The sequence below is a fragment of the Monodon monoceros genome, unplaced genomic scaffold (genome assembly GCF_005190385.1).
Source record: "Monodon monoceros isolate NGI ecotype Baffin Bay Population unplaced genomic scaffold, NGI_Narwhal_1 Super_Scaffold_16, whole genome shotgun sequence".
In the NCBI taxonomy this organism is placed as follows: Eukaryota; Metazoa; Chordata; class Mammalia; order Artiodactyla; family Monodontidae; genus Monodon; species Monodon monoceros.
The window spans coordinates 16,062,287-16,069,109 of record NW_021703772.1 but is presented as its reverse complement, the minus strand read 5'-3'; the positions used below and the strand labels follow the sequence as shown (position 1 = coordinate 16,069,109).

Here is a 6,823-nt window from a genome sequence, read left to right as displayed (position 1 = left end):
ACTTAAGATGATTGATCAAGATCTAAGCCCTTAACACATCAGTGAGGGTCGTGAATTTGCCCAGCATCTCAGCTCCGCCTAGAGATGTGAAGGACTTAGGGATGGCATTCTGCTCCAGACGATAGCATCACATTTTGTGTTGAATCTAAAAGACTCTTTTCTGAGACAAGGAACCCAGCAGGAATTTTTTCTCACTTGATTGGGAGGTGAGGTGTTAAAGTCAAATGCTCTTCATTCCACCCTCCGACCCGGGCTCCGCCTTGTTGGGTCTTGTGGGTCGTGCGGCCGCTGCCCCAGGCTCTGGGGCCTTTCAGGGACTCAGCCCTTCAGCTCCGCTACCCCAAGCCTAGCTCTTACTGTGAGCGGCTCCGGCCTGCCAGAGACAATGCTGCTTAAATATATCCCTCGCCAAAGGCAGGCACCGCCACTGGGCACATTGTGGCGGTCATTGGTGCAGCGGTGGATGTCCAATTTGATGAGGGACTGCCACCCATCCTAAATGCCCTGGAAGTGCAAGGCAGGGAGACCAGTCTGGTTTTGGAGGCGGCCCAGCATTTGGGTGAGAGCACAGCAAGGACCATTGCCATGGGTGGTACAGAAGGCTTGCTTAGAGGACAGAAAGTCCTGGATTCTGATGCACCAATCAAAATTCCTCTTGGCCCTGAGACCTTGGGCAGAATCATGAATGTCACTGGAGAATATATTGATGAGAGAGGTCCCATCAAAACCAAACACTTTGCCAGTATTCATGCTGAGGCTCCTGGATTCATGGAGATGAGTGCTGAGTAGCAAATTCTGGTTCCTGGTATCAAGGTTGTGGATCTGCTGGTTTCCTAGGCCAAGGGTGGCAAAACTGGGCTCTTCGGTGGTGCTGGAGTTGGCAAGACAGTACTGATCGTGGAGTTAATCAACAACAATGCCAAAGCCCATGGTGGTTACTGTGTGTGTGCTGGTGTTGGTGAGAGGACCTGTGAGGGCGATGACTTATACCATGAAATGATTGAGTCTGGTGTTATCAACTTAACAGATGCTACCTCCAAGGCAGTGCTGGTGTACAGTCAAATGAATGAACTGCCTGGTGTTCAGGCCTGGGTAGCTCTGACTGGATTAACTGTAGCTGAATACTTCAGAGACCAAGAAAAGGCCAAGATGCATTGCTCTTGATCAATAACGTCTTTCACTTCACCCAGGCTGGCTCAGAAGTGGCTGCTTTATTGGGCAGAATACCTTCTGCTGTGGGTTATCAGCCTACCCTGGCCACTGACATGGGTACCGTGCAGGAAAGAATCACCACCACCAAAAAGGGATCTATCATATCTGTGCAGACTATCTACATGCCTGCTGATGACTTGACTGACCCTGCTCCTGCCACTACCTTTGCCCATTTGGATGCTACCACTGTGCTGTTCCGTGCTGTCGCTGAGCTGGGCATCTGTCCAGCTGTGGACCCGCTGGACTCCACCTCTCCCATCATGGATCCCAACATTGTTGGCAATGAGCGTTATGATATGGCCTGTGGGGTGCAAAAGATCCTACAGGAATACAAATCCCTCCAGGACATCACTGCCATCCTGGGTATGGATGAACTTTCTGAGGAAGACAAGTTAATTGTGTTCCGTGCATGGAAAGTACAGTGCTCTTATCTCAGCTACTCCAGGTGGCTGTAAAATTAAGCTCAAGGATCAGCTCCAGCATGAATTCATTTTTTAAATTTTTCTCTAGGCCCCATGAATTAATGGTCCCTCTTTCCTCCACTATATCCAGTACCTACTTCTATCACAGTTTCTATATAATTTGTTTACACGTCTGCCTCCCTTTTTTAAATGATGATATTCTTAAGACCAGAAACTATATCTTATGTCTTTGTATCTCTAGCTCCTAGCCCAGCAAAATGAATAAGTGAATGAATGAATGAATGGCAAGTTCTACTTGAATAATGGTCTGTGCAAGGCTCATGCATTTCATTTGATTGATATTAGTCTCCTTAAGAATTCTCCATCCTTCCCCACCATGCTGTTTATTTGTCGAAGAAACTGGATTATTCCTTCTGTAGAATTCCTACATTCTGAGTTTGGCTGATTATATCCTCTTAATGTTGTTTACCCTGTCCTCTTTCCCTTATATTTCCTATAAACTCATTGTTAGATCTAGACTGTATAAAAAAAAATGAAGAGTCTGAGATTTTATCCTACTTGTAAGCTAACAGGTCACTCTGCTTCAGTTCCATGAGTGCTGGGAGAAGGCACAAGACTCCTGGGACAGAGACGAAGGACAGTTATTACTCACAACAATAACAGTAGCCAGATTATCAGCACTTGTGCTGGTGTCTGAGCCCCAATTCCCACAGACTGACACAAGGATGGAATTTTACAAGCTCCTCGGGTGATTCTAATGTGCAACCAGATTTAAGAACCACTAAAAGGCCTGACTGGATTCAGTCTAACTGCCCCATTATTTATTCTTATATCCCAAATGTTTCACAGTGTGCCTGGCACCGAGTCGGTTCCCGATAAATAATAATAGCTAATATTTATTGAATATCTTTATATATTCTAAACATCTGATACATTTTACACTAAATCCTTTGAGTTAAGTACTAGTGTCATGGTTCTCCCTTTACATCGAAGGTGATGAGGCACAAAGAGGTTAAGAAACTTGCCTAGAATCAGGGAGATGGGAAAGCCAGAATTCAAGCTCAGGCTCCCATGTCAATGTTCTTATTCACTACACTCTAAGTCTAGGCAGGACTGTAGAATGAATAATTGAGTGAATTTCCTAGTTTCCTTGAGCAAATGATTGCTTTGTTGTATTAAATAAACTCACAAGATATACGATGCTTGTTTTTCTTCCTTGATCGTTAGATCTGGAAAGACCTTAAACTACGCCAACCTTTTATTTATTTTTCACAAATAAGGAAGCTAGAGTCAAAAATTACATGAAACAAAATGACATGCCCAAGTTACACAGATAATTAGTGGCAAAGCTGGAATGCAAGTAGCAAAGTGCTACACACAGATGAGAACTTGGTAAATACTTTGATGTTGATGAAGTGTTGGAAAACAAACATAGCTTTTCTGCTTCCTTTGAAAAAAATGATTCCAACTTAACTGAAAAACACATGCTAGAGTTCAGAGAAAGGAAGATGTTTTCAGTGCAAATGACCCTTGACTCAATGTATTTTTCCCTCTTCCCCTCAGACGTGATCAATATGTGAAAGAAAAGGCTTGGGCACCAGTCCTTGGAGATGGTCACACCACTGGCTTCTGTTGGTCAATCTCTGTGGCCTGAAAAGTAAAGGGAACTCAAGGGGAGCAGAATTTAGTCACCACCATCCAGCCTATGAGTGCTCACAGTGGGGAGACAGACATCTCCTGCTTCCGTGTATTCAAATATAAAACATGTGCACTTTATTTTCACAGACAATGTTCAAGAGCATTACAGGGCACAGGCCATTTTTGAAGACATATTTTAAAAATTAAAACCTATGTTGTCTTTGTATTTGGGCTACCTGCTATTTCTTTTTTCATTTGCCCTTCCTCCATTACTTAGAATTACCCGTTGCATATGAGGCAGATTTTATTTCCTGGAGGAATATGGCTCAAAAAGGTACTTTTTTCTTTTATTCATTCAGTCACTGAACAAATATTCTCTGGGCATCTAATACATCAAGCCCAACAATGAACAAAGATCTGGTACCTATCTTCATGAGCTTAGAGTCAGAGAGAAGACATTAGTTAAATAAACATACGTCTATAAATTATATGAGGTGCTATGAAAGAAAAAAAAGGGAAGGATGAGATAGTTTAATACAGGAAATCTAATGTAGATTGAAACCTAGGAAGAGGACCCTCTGACATTTAACCTGAGATCAACATTGGGGATCTCAGCCAGAGCAACTATAATAGAATGATGAGGGCAGAAATATTTGAGAGACTTCTGTGTACACTGAATTAAACTAGGTTGTCAACAATGATAGGCAATTATGAAAATTAAGGATAATTGATAACTAAATAAGAAAGTAGGGGTAAGGTGAAAATGGAGCGTGAGATTTATTCATATGACATTGGATTATTTTGAGTGACGCAGTCAGGCATTGGGTTTGCTCTGAGGAGAGCAGTCAACCCATTGTGCCAAGCCCTGTGCTTGGTATTCAAGTACAGACTCAGAGTCCTCTGAATGGCACAGTGGCTCTGGGTCACCCGTTCAAGCCTCTTGAGGGTCTTATCAGGGTGATGGCTACCCTAGGAAGACCATGTTATATGGCCAGCCCAAATTAATCCTGGGGAAACTAATGTGAATGCCAATTCTGTGCAAAATCCGGTAGAGCTCATGTAATTTCATTACATTATTCGCCATAGGAAAATAATAACAGTTTTCTGTGAAGTGTTGATTTGCAATACTAGGAAAGCATGTAACCTGAAATATTAAAGTACAATTATTAAATAACTATGTTCATTCAGTCACAGATATATTCATTGATGTCAATATTCCAAAGCATACAGCATGATTAAATTGGCCATGGCTGGCTAACATGGCATTTTCAAATGTCTTCACAAGGGATTCTGTAAAGACAGACCAGCCAGTTATTATGGTGGACATTTAATGATTAGTCTATCTAGGACTCCTCCTCTTTTCTGAAAACAGAACTTGCCATCTTTTGGAGGGGAACTGTTTCTCCCCAGTCTTTTATGCCCCAGTTCCAACAATTAGCTTCAGAAGATTGCTGCCCTCTTCTTTCACGAACCCCTCCTTGGACACAGTAATTGTCCTTAAGATTGGCCTATGACCCAATCTGAGCCAAGTCTAGTTTTTCACCGTCCTGGTCATAATGATTTGTCCAGGAATTGGACAGGTAATCCAATACAAGGCCATCTAATGGTCCTGAGGTTTTTCAGTTGTTTCTGGGAGAAAAGTCCCTTCCTGTAGATGACAGTGCTGATAAGATACGCTGCCAGGAGCTATTGGTAGCAGCCATGGTTCTAGCTTCATAGAGAAAGCTGGTCTATAGAAAAAAAATAAAGATGAGTCATGAAGTCCTGAAAGCATGCTGGTCCCAGTTCCAATATCTGAATTCCCTGGAGCAGGTCTGGTTCCTGTACGCCTGAGGCTTGTGGTACGGCTGCTTTTCAATTCTGTGAACCTTCCAATCAACCAATATACACTCACAAATAAATGCTTATTTGACTTGAGTTAGAGTTGAAGTTCTGCCTCTGGGAACCAACGGGGGTCTGACTGAAACATGATCTATTATTTCTTAAGTTGGCTGGGAATACCCCATCCAAGGTACTATACTCTTTTCTCCTCATGTAGATATGAGTGACATAACACAACGCTCCTGCGCTTACCAACTGCACAACAGACGTGAGAAATAGATCTCTTTCTCTGGCCCCGTTTGAGCATCTTTGAAAGAATTCTTTTAAGAGAAAATTGCGAAAAGGACTTCAGCACAATACAGCATGACTGCAACTACTTTAGGAGATGAACAGTGTCTCATGGAGTTGGGGGAGGTAACTTTTGCATCAAGAAGCATGAGTAGAAGTTTGCTAGATAGACAGCAATCTAGAGAGCGGAAAAGACATATGTAAAAGCTTAAGGGTACATCATTTGTGCAATTTCAAGAAAATAAATGTAAACAACATTTTTACAAACTATTTTCCATCTCAGGGTAGGAAAGTCAAAAACTGTTTAATTGATGAGAAAGTCTGCTTTACAATAAACAATGGAAATAGCAACAGTTAAAGCTGGGTCCCTTGATTATTAAAAACTAGTCTGCATAAAAACAACGTAATGAATTTGATCTAGTTCAAACCAGAAAGGATCTTTCTTAAGGCATTGTGTTCTTTCCCTACAGTAATAAAAATGTATATTAAGGTTCAGTCCCTGGAGCTCACGTGGAGACCATATAATGGGTACACAAATAGAGCCATACAAAGGAAGAGGTAATCCCATCTATGTGGGGAGGTCAGTTAGGATACTAGGGAGAAGAGAATTTAAGGTGGCACTTGAAATGTTGGGAGAATTTCCTCAAGTAAGAATGGATTAGAACAGAAGTTATCAAAGTGTGGCCTGGGGACCTATGGTGGTCCCTGGGAGGTAAAAAATTATTTTCCTAACAACCCTAAGACTCTATGTGCCTTTTTTCTCATTCTCTCATATGGATACAGTGGAGTTTTCCACTGTAAATTTTGAAAATCTGCATAATTCAGGAAACCAATATTTTTTAAATGATCATTGCGTGATGTTACAAAATCACGCATGGGTAAAAGAGCCCTTCAAACTGCAAGAGACGCCAATGAATTCTGATGTAACAAGGTTTCAAAATTTTATTGCTCTGGTTTCAAATTCCACATAATAAATTTTATGAAACTATGATTTGTCAAGTTTCAGTATAGTATCATAGAAAATTATGCACAATTACCTTAAAAGCCTTTTAAAATAACTCTCCTTTTTCCAACTGTATTTTTGTGTGAGATCAGATTTTCTGCACAGATTTCAACTAAAACAATAAACCCCAGCAAATTGGGAAGATGCATTTAGTTATCTTCTATTAAATGAGATATCAAAGAGATTTATAAAAATGCAAAACAATGTCTATTTTCTCAATAAATTTTTTTATATGGGAAAATATCCTTATTTTCACAAAAAAATGTTTTTTGTTGTTGTTGTTAACTTGTGTTATGGGTTGAAATGTGTCTCCCAAAAAATCCTAACCCCCAATACCTGTGATGGTGATCTTACTTGAAAACAGGGTCTTTGTAGATGATCAAGTTAAGATGAAGTCATTAGGGTGAAACCAAATCCAGTGTGACTGGTGTTCTTACAA

General features: G+C 41.0%; 1 pseudogene; it reads left to right on the top strand.

Moving 5' to 3' along the window:
* The first annotated feature begins 224 nt into the window (after positions 1-224).
* Positions 225-6,823, top strand: part of LOC114896538 — a 73,238-nt pseudogene continuing 66,639 nt past the window's right edge.